General features: G+C 38.4%; 1 long non-coding RNA gene across 1 annotated transcript; it reads left to right on the plus strand.

The window, feature by feature from the left end:
- Nucleotides 1-200: 200 nt before the first annotated feature.
- LOC122686196 lies at nucleotides 201-11,309 on the plus strand. Its single transcript, XR_006338649.1, has 3 exons — nucleotides 201-307; nucleotides 6,767-6,773; nucleotides 11,298-11,309. It is a non-coding gene; the product is annotated as an uncharacterized LOC122686196 (long non-coding RNA).
- Nucleotides 11,310-15,748: the final 4,439 nt, after the last annotated feature.

Raw genomic sequence — 15,748 nt, forward strand, 5'->3', positions numbered from 1 at the left:
AAATCAAAGTTCTGTTTTTCCTCTGTTTTCTCCCATAGTTTTTTTTTAATTTAATTGGAGGCTAATTATTTTACAATATTGTAGTGGTTTTTGCTATACATTGACATGAATCAGCCATGGGTGTACATGTGTTCCCCATCCCGAACCCCCCTCCCACCTCCCTCCCCATCCCTCAGGGTCATCCCAGTACACCAGCCCTAAGTGCCCTGTCTCATGCATCAAACCTGGACTGGCGATCTATTTCACATATGGTAATATACATATTTCAATGCTATTCTCTCAAATCATCACACCCTCACCTCCCATAGTTCTTTACCCAGTGCTCCCTAGCCATACTGAGCTTTGGTTTGCTCATCCATTGCTAGATAATGGAGAAAATAATTTCCCTGGATTTCATAAGATGGAGACTGATATTTTTCAATAGAAGAGCTTCTGCCTCTGGTTGGAAATGTCATGTTTATCAGATACACTTCACGTTCTTTCTGTTTCCAGATAACACGTCTAAGGATTAAACCTTTTTTTCAGAGCATCAAAGTAGCCTAGGGGATAAGAGTGTTTGCATCTCACATTGGACCTCAGATAATCTGGTGTAAATATTGCTCAACAGTGGGAACTTCATCAGAAATCTTGAAGGTAATGGCAGGCTTTTTCTCACCGTGCTGCCTAAGCCCCTACCATTGGTTCTACTGGCAGGTTTTAATATACTTTTAGATCCCATTTGAAACCTAAAGCTTATTATTCATAGATATTAGCAGGAATGCTAAGAAAACAGGAAATTGGAATGAGGAAATGAAGGTCATTGGTCACAAAATTAAGTTCAAATGTTATTTCCCTGAGGAAGCCTTCTCTGAACTTCAGGAAAAAATATATTCCCCTGAAATATCCGTGATGTCTTTTGGTGGAGGTAGTGGGGGGGTTCTTTTCTTTTCCCTTGAAAATGTTAACACAGTTTCTACTTAAATACTTGTGTGATTATTTGGCTTCTTCTATTGTGATTATTGGACTTCTTCATAGTCCAGTTCGCTCACCATTGAATCCCAAACACTGAGTTTGTGCTGTGTAGTTGGATCCAATATATATTTGTAAATTGAAGTAATGAATGAATGAAAACTAAGAGATCAAGATTTCTTCACATCTCGTCTCTCATCCTAGCATAGTTGGGAAGTTGGAATCATCGTCTAAATGACGGCTCCTCTTAAGAGTAGAAAAAGTACTGAGACAGCTCCAGTTTTGTGATTATTGCTGTGAAATTGCACATTATTTGTGAAAATGCCTAATCTGACTTACTCTGTTGATTAAAAGCAAAGCTACTCTACTCTCTCATAGTCATGATCTCTGGTGGCAAAAATTGTTTAGTATAAAATTTTCAATACATTATTGCCTCACTTGTCCTACACACTTTTATAATTAAAAATTTCAATAATTCTCCATTAAAAATTGTGGACTCCAAGTGTACACATAGTTCTGTGAATATTAACACACACAACAAATGCAGCCACCATCACAGACAAAAGTATGTCATGGGGATTTTTCAAAGTCAGACTTTCTCAACACGTACAATTACCATGTGATCCAACAATCCAATGTCTAGGAATTTATTATGGGTTTCCTTGGTGGCACAGATGGTAAAGAATCTACCTACAATGCAGTAGACCCTGGTTTGATTCTGAGAAATGAAAATTTATGTTCACATAAAAACTAGTACTCAAAAGTTGGTAGCAGCATCATTCATAATCATCAGAAACTTTAAAAAGTAAAATATTGCCATAAAGTAAATGTTACCTTTGTTGTGTTTTACTTCTTTTCTATCCCAGCATAAAACTAGAATATTCAAAAAAAAAAAAAAAAAAAACCTAGAATATTCAGTAGAATATTAGTTAGAAGTGACTTTATCATTTCTCATTCTCCCAGCTTTTGCTAATAGTAGGATGGTTAGGAGTGCCATTAAATTGATGTAATTCAAGGCACTTGAGTGCAGTTAGATAATATTCTGATAGTCTTCTGTGCTCTAGTCTGGGTGCCTGAACATGTATGAAGGGGACTAATGGATCAGTGGCAGAAATTCTCAAAGCACTAAGTGGCACTTGTATGAAGAGACTATTATGCAATTATAATTAAAAACCATTCGTCACTGGAATTTTTGTCACTTTTTTCCCCTTTCATGAGTGTTCTTTATTTTCTTCTACCTCAATAGACTAATTCTAAAGAATAATTTAATTTTTCAAATGCTCAGGGACACCAACTGTGTTCATGTGCTTTTACAAATGATTTAATAAAGACTTTAGATTAATTTGCTATAATCTCTGGGTGGCAACCTCATCCTACATGGAGGTGGTGAGGAAGTTACACATTCTAGAAATGATGACTAACATGTGAGCTTGCAAGAGGTCAAGGCATGAAATCTTCACTTCAGAAATAGCAGGGCAGAATACCAGAGTGTGTACTTCTTCACCTTAGCAGTGTAACTCATTTCAGTTCTTCCTGGGAATTGAAGAAAGAATTGAAAAGAAAGTAAGGGCAGTTAATATCCCACTCTTTAGCTAGAAATATTCTTGAGTGTGTGTGCTAAGTTGTGTCTCCCACTCTTTAGCTAGAAATATTCTTAAGTGTGTGTGCTTTAGTTGTGTCTGAGCTAAGTTACTTTAATCGTGTCTGACTCTTTGAGACCCTATGGACTGTAGCCCACCAGGCTCCTCTGTCCATGGGATTCTTTAGGCAAGAACACTGGACTGGGTTGTCATGCCCTCCTTCAGGGGATCTTCCCAACCCAGGGATCAAACCCACATTCCTTTTGTCTACTGCATTGGCAGGTAGGTTCTGGAGTCCTTGAGGATGTGCAGGCCAACTCAAGAATAAACTGCATGAGGAGGCTCTAGAACCTTCACCCACATTTGAATCGGGAAAACTGGGTTTTTCCCTGCTTTCTACATTGAACTTCCATATCAGGTTTTACTCATAAAGTTTTGCTGAGTTGCTGACTCAATACTGCTCAGACAAACTACCTCCCTACAAGTCATGCATGCTTAACTTTTTAAAATATTAGAACAATTTGATCAATTGTTGAATAAATGTACACTTAGGTGTACAACTCAGTGTTTTTAGAATATTCATAAAGCTGTACCATCATCAGCACAATCAATTTTAAAACATTTATCACTCCCATGGGACTTCCCAGGTGGTGCTAGGGGTTAAGAACCTGCCTGCCAATGCCAGAGACGTAGGAGATATGGGGTTGAGACCTGGGACAGGAAGATACCCTGGAGAAGGAAATGACAACTCACTCCAGTATTCATGCTTAGAGAATCCCATGGACAGAAGAGCCTGGGGGTCTATGTTCCATAGGATCACAGAGAGCCTGACACAACTGAAGCAACTTAGCATCTCACCCCCCGAGGAAGCCCTGCGCAATTAGGCTCTCATCCTCCTGTTTATCCCCTCATGCCTCAGCCCCCTTCAGCCACAAATTCACTTTCTGCCACTGGTAGACATTTTATAGACATGGAATCATGGAATACGTGATCTTTTGTGATTATGTCATATTTACAAGGTTTATCCATGTTGTAACATAGATCAAAATTTCATCTATTTTTATCACCAAAAATAATTTTTATATAGATATATCTTTTCATTCATCAGTGGATGGGTATTTGGGTTTCTGCTTTCCTACTTTTGACTACCATGAATACTGGTACTGTGAGTATTTACATACAGGTTTTTGTGTGGAAAGATATTTTCTCTTGAGTATAGCCCTAGGGATGGAATTTCTGAATCATATGGTATATCTGTATAACAGCAACCCTTTGAAGAACTGCTTAACTATTTCCCAAAGAATCTGCACTATTGTATATCCCCACCAACTATGTATGAGGGCTCCCATATCTACACATCATCATTGCCCATGTTTATTGTCTGTCTTTATTATTATAGCCATCCCAGTGGGTGTGCAGTGGTATTTCATTATGATTTTTGTCTTTCCTGATGGCTAATGATGTTGAGCATTCTTTCATATACATAGTGGTCATTTTTATATCTTCTTGTAGAAGTACCTATTAAAATTGTTTGCCCATTTTTAATTGGGTTATTTATCTTTGATTAAAGAGTTATGAGAGTTCTCTACACAGTCATATTATATATGATTTACAAATGTTTTCACCCATTCTTTGGGTTGCCTTTTCACTTTCTTCATGATACTGTTTGTGGCACAAAAGTTTTTCATTTTAATGGAGTACAATTTATGTTTTTCATCACTTGTGCTTTTTAGTTCTTGTATCCAAGGAGGCTTTATTTAACCCAGGATCCTTATGATTTCATCCTATGTTTTCTTCTAAGAGTTCTATAGTTTTAGAACTTAAACTTAGATCTATGATCCATTTGAGTTAACTTCTGCATATGCCTATCCAATTGTGCCAGGATTATTTGTTGAAAAATCTATTATTTCCCCTTTGAATTGTCTTGGCACTTTGTAAAATATTGGTAACTGTAGATATAAGAATTTATTTTTGGACTCTCAATACTATGGCAATACCAATGTATTGTATCTGTCTATCTTAATGTGAGTACCACAGTCTTTTGTCTCCTGTTACTCTGTAGTAAGTTTTAAAATCAGGAAGGAAGTCTTCAAACTTTATTCTTCTTTTTCAAGATTAGTTTGGCTACTTGTGCCCCTTGAATTTTAAGATCAACTTTTCTATTAAGTATTATATTCTTGATGGTCTTGCAAATGGAATTGTTTTCTTAACTCCATTTCCAGATTTTCACTGCTAATGCATATAAATGATATAGATGGAAAGAAAGAAAGAGGAATATCCTTAATCCTTGATGAACTCATTTATCAATTCTAGTATTTTAAGTGAATTTCCTTAGGTCTTCTATATGCAAGATCATATCTTTGACAAAGAGAGGTTTACTTCTTCTTTTGTAATCTATATGCCTTTTGTTTCTTTTTCTTGCCTAATTGCCCTAGGTAGAAACTCCAGTACAATTTGAATAGTAGTGAAAGTCAAATTATACTTAACTTTGATATGTTTACTGTGATTTGATATGTATACATATATTTGATATGTATACTGTGCCTTCCTGATTCTATTTGCATAGTTTACATTATGTGTGCGCAATTGCTTAGCCATGTCTCGTCTGACTCTGCAACCCCATGAACTGTAGCCCACCAAACTCCTCTGTCCATGGGATTTCTCAGGCAAGAATACTGGAATGGGTTGCCATTTCCTTCTCCAGAGAGGTTACATTATATCTAGACATATTATTTGCCATCTATATGCATAAGACAGAAAGATAGACGTGTATTTTGTAAGAGCAGGTAAGTTAAGCCTACAGGGTAGGTGAATAGCAGAACACTGAGAAGTACTGTAAGGAAATTAGGTTAATTTTAGTATTTTCCATCATTTCACAACTCAAAATAATCCTTTTGAGTTTCTCCCTGTTTTATTGCTTTTTGCAGAAGGTATGCCCATTTCTGCAGGCCTCTGATGAGAGTGGGGTGGGATAATTTTCCTGAAAGATGTAAGGAAAGCTGGGAGCAGTGTTAAATAATAAAAGACCTTGATTTCAAAATAAAAATGGTTACTCAGTAAACATGCATTGAGCATCTGCACTGTCCAAGCTCCTAGGAATATATTGCATGGATGTTATCATAAGCAAAGAAAGAGTCCACCTGCTGAGCCTTTTGGACCTTAGCTTGCTGTTGACACAACGGAAGGAGGACCAAACCAGGAGCCAGAAAACCTGGTCTATAATCTTGATTTGTTTTGACTTTTTACTTAAATATTCTTCTCACCCATAGACCAGAAATTGATGTAGTTGTCCATCCAACCATCAGAGGGTCATTATGAAAGTAAGATGTGATCATTTTTATACTCAGGAAATATTTGGGAAACCATACATTGCTCTGCAACTTTCACGTATGCAATTTCAGTTGTACAGACTGTTAATAGGTATGAGTTAATTTGTGGCAAGTTAACTGTAAAAACAATAAAATCATTTACTTTCTCCTTTTTTTTCCCAACACATTTTTTGTTCTATTCATAAGAGTATGTAGTGACAGAGAGAGAGTCCACCCAGGACATTTCAGTTTAACCCTCAATAAAGCCATTTCAGTGCTCCAGAAATAAAGATAAGTGGGGTTATTTTTGGGAGGAGGGGGAAATAATTAAAAGGACCTCTCCACAGTCAGGTTTACTCCTCATTTTTGGTGTAGAAGTCTCAAGGCTGTTTGCTAGCAGAGAGTTTCTTTGCTTTTCTCATACATGGCTCTGCATTTTTTGCCTTTCTGGTCTACCTCTTCTACCAATGCAATTATTTTCAATTCTTCTATAAGCATTTTCTTAGGTTCCAGTTATTGTTGTGCGTGTCATCATTTCCTGGCTTTCAGGCCTCATTGTGATGAAGACAATGAGACCCAGGACTAGAAACTCTAGATTTCACATCTATTTTTAGGTTAAGGAGTTGGGCTAGATGACCTGCCTCCAAGATTTTTTTCTACAATCCCTTCAGTCTATAAGAGTCTGTTATTCTCTGTGTGAATTTGTTTGAAAAAGGAGTTCTTGGTTTTGAAGAAGAATTTAACTGCAAACTAGCAGACTAGTGAAATTCAAGTTTGCTATACAAGTCACAAGAGGGCAGGTGTCTTGTCTGTTTGTTCACTTCAGCATCCCTAGCACTTAGTCCAGTGCCTGACACATAGCAGGTGTTCAATAAATAATTATTGCAATGAGTGAATGAGTGAATGAATGAAATGAATGAGACAGCTCAGTAGCTCAGTAGGATCAGTGGCTCTCTAAATTTGCCCAATCCTAAATACCTGTTAGACTGCCATCAGTTTCAGTGGAAGGCATTTCTGAGACATACAACTATGGAGGATGATGGTGATAAACCATTTTAGCCTTCTTTGGTCTGCTAGTTATCTCCTGAACTGAGTTTATCTCCTGATACCTTGAAATTTTCACTTCAGACAAGATGCCCTAAAGAAATAACACATAGTTGGAATGTTCCCTAAGAGAGTTTTCATCTTTTCTTGAGAAATCATTGTAGACCTACTGGGGCAAAAGAGACTGTCATTAAAAGGATCTGTTGAAATTCAGATACATCATCAATTTCATGATTAAAATTGCATTTCATGGACAGCTTGTATTTCCTAATAAAATTGAAATCTCACTGGGCCTGGGGTTGAGCTTATGTTCTATTTTTTAGAGTTCTGATCTAATGCAGGCCATTTTCTACAGTTCTATAAATTTTTCATCTTGGCGTTCAATGGCAGAATATAAGCCATATAAATTATTTCAATCCCAAATCATTTGTAAAAGCAACCTCCTCACAATTCCTCTCTTTCATGGCCTCTCTTTATTTTGATCTCTGGTAAAGATTTTTTTTTTTTTAATCTCAGGTAAGAATTTCTTCCTTTCAATTCTCAAAGCGTCCATGTTTTCTGTGCCTTTCCCCCCCCATTTAAAATCAATTTTGTGACTGTGTTTCAATTGTGCAGTCAGTTTCCTGTTTTGATTAATAAATGTTTGCAAACAATATAATCTGTCCTTATGCTTTTTGCCTCCCTAACTCTTCCAGAAGAAGCTTTGCATGGCTAGCAAAACTCTCCAGATAACACTGGAAATAAATCTTAATGTCTTTGCCCATGATAGTCCTAGACCTTATCATCCTTTTTTTTTTTTTTTTTAACCTCAGTGCTAATTGCTTATCAGTACATGTAGTCCCTATTCATATGGTTCTGATGCCACCAGGGTTTACATCTCTAGGAAGACAGACAGGAAGTGCAGTCCACTGAATCCATTCTTAATAGCTTTAACGGAAATCTGACAAAGAAGGAATACTGGGCTGGACTGACTATCTCAGAATGATAAGGCCGTCTATGCATTTTGGATGCTTTTCCAAGATTTTTTTTCCTCTTTTTTGACTTGTCTGCCCTGGAGAGGTGGGATTTGCAAAATGTATTTCTGTCAAAGCTACAATCAAAATAAAAGATGATGTATTAAAAATATAGCAAAAATAATGTATCCAAAATATATCCAACTTGCTGTCATTTTACTCCCCTTAGTAGCTGAAGAGAATCTCAGACAAAAATCACCCAAACATAACACATGCAAAAAATACAGGCCTACAGCCCAATGGGACATTTGGGAGCAGCCACAGTCTTTGAGGACTTCCTAGGTGGTGCTAGCGGTAATGCGTCCACCTGCAATGCAGCAGACTTAGGTTTGATCCCTGGGTAGGGAAGATCCCCTGGAGAAGGAAATGGCAACTGGCTTCAGTATTCTTGCCTGGAGAATTCCATGGACAGAGGAGCCTGGTGAGTTACAGTCCATGGGGTCACAGACAGCTGGACACAAATGAGCAACCAAATACACACATTCTTTTAATAAAACTTCGGGAAGAAGTAAAGACTGAACTTTCTATGTACAAAATAAGTACACCAATTTGGGATATTGGATATCACATGTCCAAGGACATATGGTGAAACAGATAAAAACTCTGGGCGGGGGGGGGGGGGGAAGGAGATGGAACACAGAATTGCAAGAGAAAGGGAGAGAGAAGAGAAAGGAGGACCTGAGGAACATTCTAGAACCTTCCATTTGTTCTGACATCACCTCAGAGAAGTTGAGAAGCTCAGGATATGATTATTCCCTCACCAGGCCAGGATTAAAAAGCACAGCAATCAAATTGCCTTAGATTGAAATGGCTACAAACAGATGGCTACAAAAAAAATTTTCCAAATATCTAATATGTCCATGGTGGACACATAACTTTATAGACCAGTGAGAAATGCCTGACCTGCCTATCTTACTGACCATTGAATCTGTATGATCTCGGGTTTTTACTTTTGGGAAAGTGAAAAAATTTACCCAGGTGAGAGTCATGTGCTATTGGAAAGTGAAAGTGTTCGTGGCTCAGTTGTGTCCAACTTTTTGTGACCCCATGGACTGTAGCCCACCAGGTCATCTGTCCATGGAATTCTCCAGGCAAGAATACTGGAGTGGGCAGCCATGCCCTTCTCCAGGGAATCTTCCTGAGCCAGGGGTTGAACCTGAGTCTCACGCATTGCAGGCAGAGCCACAATGGCTTTACCATCTGAGCCACCAGGGAAGCCCCTTGTGCTATTGGGCAAATGGTTAAACTTTTTCTTTTTCCAGGGGAAGGAACCACAGCACCCAGTAACTGGCCACTTTCAGAAACACTGCCTATTTCTGTGCATCACGGAAATTCACTCTTACATGGCAAAGACAGCCTAACTGCATGTGTCTAAGAACACAAGCCTCCCATATCTGTGCCTACTCAGTATTTTTGGACTTCTTGATGGTTTCAGAAATCAAGTCATATAAAAACCCAAACCTGTTTTCAGAAAGAACTCTGGTATGTACATACCTGCTCCTAAGACTCAGAGGCCCCTGATGTATTAAGCAAGAGCCCTTAGACATCACCCCTAATCTTTCTGCCCCTACCCGAACCCCCTTTGCAAGCCATCATCCTACGTGGTGTCCTTTCCTCATCCTGCTGGTATCTCAGTTCTTTCACCTGTCCTCAAAACTGAGCTCCAATTCTGTTTTCCTTTGGATTTCAGTAATTTGTTCAACCGCCTTTCTTGAATATGCACTATGGACCAGAGACTGTTCCAAACTCTAGGGATAAAATAATACACAAACAGATGAAACCCCTGCTCTCATGGCCATCACAGACTCGGGGGTAAAAGCTGTAATCGGGTAACCACACAAATACATGATAACAGATGGTGATGGAGTTACGAGGAAGTCAGTCCTCTGAGGGGATACATCAGGGGCCCTGGGCTTAATTTGGAATTCTTTTCTGATATGGGTATTATATAATATACACTCTCTATAAAGTAAACGAATATGCAGAAACTCAAACTGAATTTAAACAAAATGACAGAATATAAAAGGCCATGTGATCCAAATCCTTGTGGAGTCAGAAATCAGTTAATTGATTTAATCCATGACTGAAATAGCAAAATTACTCAAGGTAATAGATTTTCAGATTTGAGTGTATATATTTCCACCTACGAAGCTGAATGGTGCATGCCCTAAATGGCTCCTGAAAACTTAGGTTGCAAACCAGCTTAGTTTTATCGGGTAGATATGTCTCCTGGTAACTGATTATTTTGAAGCAAAGATCAATTTAGTTCAATGAACTTTTATGGATCATATACTATTTGTATATCCCTGTGCTGGAAATTGTGAAGACAAAGAGAAATGAATCAGATAAAAATACCTACCCTTAAGAAATGAATCGACATTTGTCTATTCACAAATATGCTATATTTAAATAATACCCTTTAATTCTGTCTGGCATTTTAAGTATATAAAACAACACAAAGGTTTCAAGAACCCATCACAGGAAGTGATTTAAAGAGGATTAGGTTAGTGCTTCATTTTTAAAAACAATGCACTGTATCAAAAAGCTAGGTTAATAAAAAGTGATTCCAGTATTCTAAGAGGGATATCATACAAGTTGTATTTCTCATACGGAAGGTTAATGCAGTCATTTTCCTTTAAAAGAAAACATTACATTTTGGTTAAATTACCCATGTAATGGGCTCAAATTCTCCCTTTATTCAGATGGGCAATTGAAGAAAAATAATTTGAAATGAGCAACATTTGCATTTCCTCGCTGTTTGACATGTTGTAGTTTTGTTGTTTAGTCACAGAGTCATGCTCTGCTCTTTGTGACCCCATGGACTACAGCCCACCAGGCTCCTCTGTCCATGGGATTCTCCTGGCAAGAAGTCTGCATTGGGTTGCCACTTCCTTCTCCAGGGAATCTTCCTGACCCAGGGATCAAACCCATGTTTCCTGCATTGGCAGGCAGATTCTTACTACTGAGTTACCAGGGAAGTCCCGTGTTTGATATAGTGAGATTCAAAAGACAAAGAAACTTGGTTCTAACCAAGATTACTAGTTTTCATTTCCTTCTACCCCCCCATCACATGTGCTGGCTTTGTTTACCCTGACAAGGAGACTAGGGAGCCACATAGACAGATGCTTACATTATGCAAAGTGATCAAAATAGAAAGCAAAATTATATGACACATCAAGATTTCAATTATTTTAGAAATACCTAAGAATGTAGACACAGATTGAATGCAAACATGGGCAAATGGGAGCAGTTCTAATGCAAAGATGAGAATGAATTTTTTCCTCTTTGAAAAATTCCCCTTAATATACTCATAGTGTTTTTTTATGGGAGTATAATTGCTTTATAGCCCAATGTTGTGTTAGAGGATTTTAACAGAAGAAAAATAAATGAATTGGCACAGTTAGAGAGTCTGTTTCCGCTTTCTCAGTTGTTGTGCTTCCTAAATTAGAACTGTTTGCTAATGGATGAATTTTATAGACATGAGTATGCCATTCTCTTAAATGTGATAGAAATATGAATCCAAATGGTTACTAAAGATTAGGAAAAAATATGGGGTTTCTATCTAGTTAATCTAAACACACATATACAACTTATTTCTCATGTGTTGAAATAAGTTGAATTAGGAAAGAAAAAGAAAAGGAATGAAAGGAAGATAGGGAGAGAGAGTTTACATGTATTGAGCTCTGTGAGTTCAAGTTGGACAAAAAACAATATTGGTACATCAAGCTGCCTATACCACATGCTCCCAGGACTCATTTATCTGTGTTCAATGGGTTGCCCATGTTGGTGGTGCTCACACTGTAATATTCAATCTGATGGATGGACCAGCTGTGCCCCAGCTCAGCTCTGCATCCTGCAAAGCAACGAACACCCCCTCCCAAAGTGTATGAAAATTTTACTAGGGAAAATAAACAAGCTTTTATAAGTGCAACTGTTGGCTGAGGGTTCAACTTTCATCTGTAACCTCTGTGATTATGGAGCAGCAATTTTTTGTCACTCATTTATGTAACTTTCAATTTATCAATCATCAGTATTTTTGTAAACTTCTTATCACTTGGATTGGTCTTCTCAGAACATTGCAGAAGTCATAGAGATTCTTTTTTTAACCTCTTTTTTATGTAAATAAATTGGAAGCCTCTTACAGATAGTGATTCGATAGCTCCCTGTCTTGTACGTAAGAGGAGCTAGCAAGGTATAGGATCCGTTTGTCCATTCTTGTTCTGCCTGTCTCAAACTTCCTCTTCTCGGCTAGATATTGTCTCTGCTTTAAATAATTCCTTTCCGAATAATCCTACCATTTTCCCTGTACATAATGCCTCCAAAAGAGTTGCAAATGAGATAAGAAGAATGTTTGACATAGAGCAACAGTCCTAATTTTTAACGCTGTGTCTGCCACTAAGTAGGAATGACACTGGCGGCAGTGGGTGGTGAAGAGTCCTGGTATTTTGTGACCCTCTGGGCCTCGGTTTTCTTATTTGTGAATGGAGGGGGATCACCAGTTGAGCTCCAAAACTCTTATTGCTCTGCTATTCTGTCATTTAAAAAATAAGTTATTGGAGTACAGTTGCTTTACAATGTTGCGTTAGTCTCAAGGTGTACAGCAAAGTGAATTAGTCATACATATGCATATGGCCACTTTTCTTTAGATGCTTTCCCCATATAGGCCATTATAGAATATTGAGTAGAATTCCCTGTGGTATACAATAGGTCCTTATTAATTACCTATTTTATATGTAGTGGTGTGTACATGTCAATCCCAGTCTCCCAGTTTATCCCTTCTCCCTTTCCCTCCAGTAACCATAAGTTTGTTTTATCTATATTTTTTTATCTATATTTTCTATTTCTATTTTGTAGATAAGTTCATCTGTACCCTTTTTTAGATTCCACATAAAAGTAATATCATACGATATTTGCCTTTCTCTGTCTCACTTCATTTAGTATTCTGTCATTTGTGATCATCTCTAAGAGATCTTCTGACCTAGAAGTTCTACGAGTCTCTAGCTCTGTTAGGTTAGTAACCATTCAAAACTGCTGTATGTGGTCCTGGGAGTTGTGTGGAGGTGATCCTGTGGCCTCGGGAAGATGGGAAGGGGAACCCAGCAGTCTGTTTCAGACAGCTCACTTTGATCTATTTCAGAGGCAGGCCTTCCTGAATAAGATTTCGACTGAAGAAAGGGTTCTATTTTTTTGATATTTTTTTGTTGAAAACCTTAGGTAGTAAAGAAAGTCTTTAAAATTGTATAAACATACATTGACAGTTATGGTCTAGAATTAATGAATTGCTGTGTAACGATCAATCTAAAATATCTCAGGAAAGTCATTTGGAACTGTCTTGCAGGGGACATCAGCTTTAGTCACTGTTCAACTGAGAATTAAGCTGATACATCAGGAGAAAATGATTAGGCAGGTGGGAATATGTTTGACATGAATTTTAGGTACTACATAGTGCAGTGACTTCCACTTGAGAGTCTGAGTAAAGTTCCTTGCAGGATGCAGTGAAGAATAATTATGAGGACAGGTAGCAGTTGTTTTATATCTGCTTTCTCAGCAAATAAAGGAGACTTGTCAACTATAATGATAGTTTCCCTACTTTTGCGGCTTCCCTGTGACTCAGCTGGTGAAGAATCCACCTGCAATGCGGGAGACCTGGGTTTGATCCCTGGGTTGGGAAGATCCCCTGGAGAAGGGAAAGGTTACCCACTCCAGTATTCTAGCCTGGAGAATTCCATAAACTGTGTAGTCCATGGGGTTGCAAAGAGTCAGACACAAATGAGCGACTTTCACACTCACACTTACACTCATGACTTAAAGAATTCTAATTCTACTAATGTCAGAACTATTGCTTTATGGCAGTTATAGCACTAGGCTTTCAGGTGGTGCTCAACAGACGCTTGACTGATTGAATAGGGTGTCAAGAATGCAGAAGCTATATTCTAGCAAATCCAGTTGGCCATATGATAAACAAAGAACCATCCAAAAGTCCCATGTCTCAAGAAAAGATTTTCCACAATACTGTTATTAAGGCATTTCCTTGAACCCCACTGACTCAGATTTGTTAAATTATTTATAAGGAAGGGCCCAAAAGGAAGCTAACACCCAATCTTCATTCTCTTTCTCCTTCTTTTAAGCCTATTAATACCATTGGTTGGCTCCATAATATGTACAGACTGTTTACTGAAGTCTGCTCAATAAAACTAATGATTCTTTATAACGCTGTTTGAGATAAAAACCTATTACAAGTTAGAAAAAAAAACAACTTACGTGTTGCTTTTGGAATAATGCCATTCTGTCCTACCTCTCAGGCATACCCCTCCAGAGCACTTCTTCAGTGAACGGTGGTTTTCAAACTCTTTGGTTCATGCCTGGTCTTTTCACTGAGCTTATCCTGTTAAGTATTTAAAATCAGTATCACATCACTGTTATGTATCTAAGAAAGAAGTTCTGGAAAACAGTCCTCTCAAAAGCTTAAGCACTGTAACAATTATTTAATATCACCTATAGAGGATCTGCTGGAGAAGGAAATGGCAACCCACTCCAGTCTTCTTGCCTGGAGAATCCCATGGACAGAAGAGCCTGGTGGGCTATGGTCCATGGGGTCACAAAGAGTCGGACCCGACTGAAGTGACTTAGTACGCACGCATGCACACACGCACATAGAGGATCTCCTATTGAGAGGACAATTTTATCATTTAAAATCCACTATTTGAGTACATTTTCCTTTAGAGCTATGTTAAATAACGTGTCTGACAGTTCTCAAGTCCTAGAAATCAGTATCTTTTCTCATGCTGTAACATTCCTTAGGACAGTCCCTCTTTTATTAGACTTAGAGATATCCATTATCATGTATACTGACTTCTCAAGATTTCAGAAAAAGACTCCTGGCAGGGCATCCCAGCAGCCTGGATGGCAGTCTCTTCCAGGGAGACACCAGAGGAAACTAGTCACCCACCCATAAATCTATTGCTTCCAGGGCAGAAAGCCCAATGAGTCTCCTCCTCGTCAGGCCTCTCCCACCACATACGTACATGCACACACTCTCACAATTAGACACTGCAATTAAGCTGAAGGGGTTTGTGAACTCAGATTGTCAGTTACCTAACGGGTTCTACCTACACACAAAGCATAATTGTTTTCTCTCTTCCATCATTCTCTCATCCAGGCATTCTTCCATCTAGTTTATGTGGTTTATGATTTCTGGTTAATGGCCTTCCTAATCCATTTTAGATTCTCTGTCTTGGTATTTTGTTTGCTTCATTTCCAGCCACGTGCACTAATTTGGAACCTGAGGTCCCAGGCACAATGTCTTTCTTTCTTTAGGTATAGTTGAGTTTGGTCTCTATAGACCTTTTGACTCTTGATTCTGCATTCTAAGTGTGCTTGAATGCTCTACTCCACCAACATTTAACCAGCACAAAAAATAAAATGAAATTCTGGGCTGACCCTAATCTGAACCCTCTAGTAGAATCAAATGCATGTAGGGTATATAAGGAATAAATTTCTATCCACTGTGGTCTCTTGAGCTTATTGTATTTTCTATTTATCTAGAGTGATGTAACAAACCACTCCAATATGTAGTGGTTTACAGTAATAATTTACACTTCTCTCGCATGCATTGGTAGTTCTAGCCTCAGCTGGGCAGTACTTGCTTGAGTCCTTGTATATTTGCAGTCAGATTCTGGCTGAAGTGGAGTTGTCTGAAGACATCCTTACTGGTGCTCAGGCTGCACTGGCTGGACTGGTGGAGACCTGATTGGTCATCTCTGCGTGAAACTTCTTCACAAGGCTAGCTTGGGCTTCTCCACAGCATAGTGGTCTCAGAGCAGTTGAGCTTCTTACGTGACAGCTGGCCTCCCCA

Source organism: Cervus elaphus, chromosome 29, assembly GCF_910594005.1.
Source record: "Cervus elaphus chromosome 29, mCerEla1.1, whole genome shotgun sequence".
NCBI classification, from domain to species: Eukaryota; Metazoa; Chordata; class Mammalia; order Artiodactyla; family Cervidae; genus Cervus; species Cervus elaphus.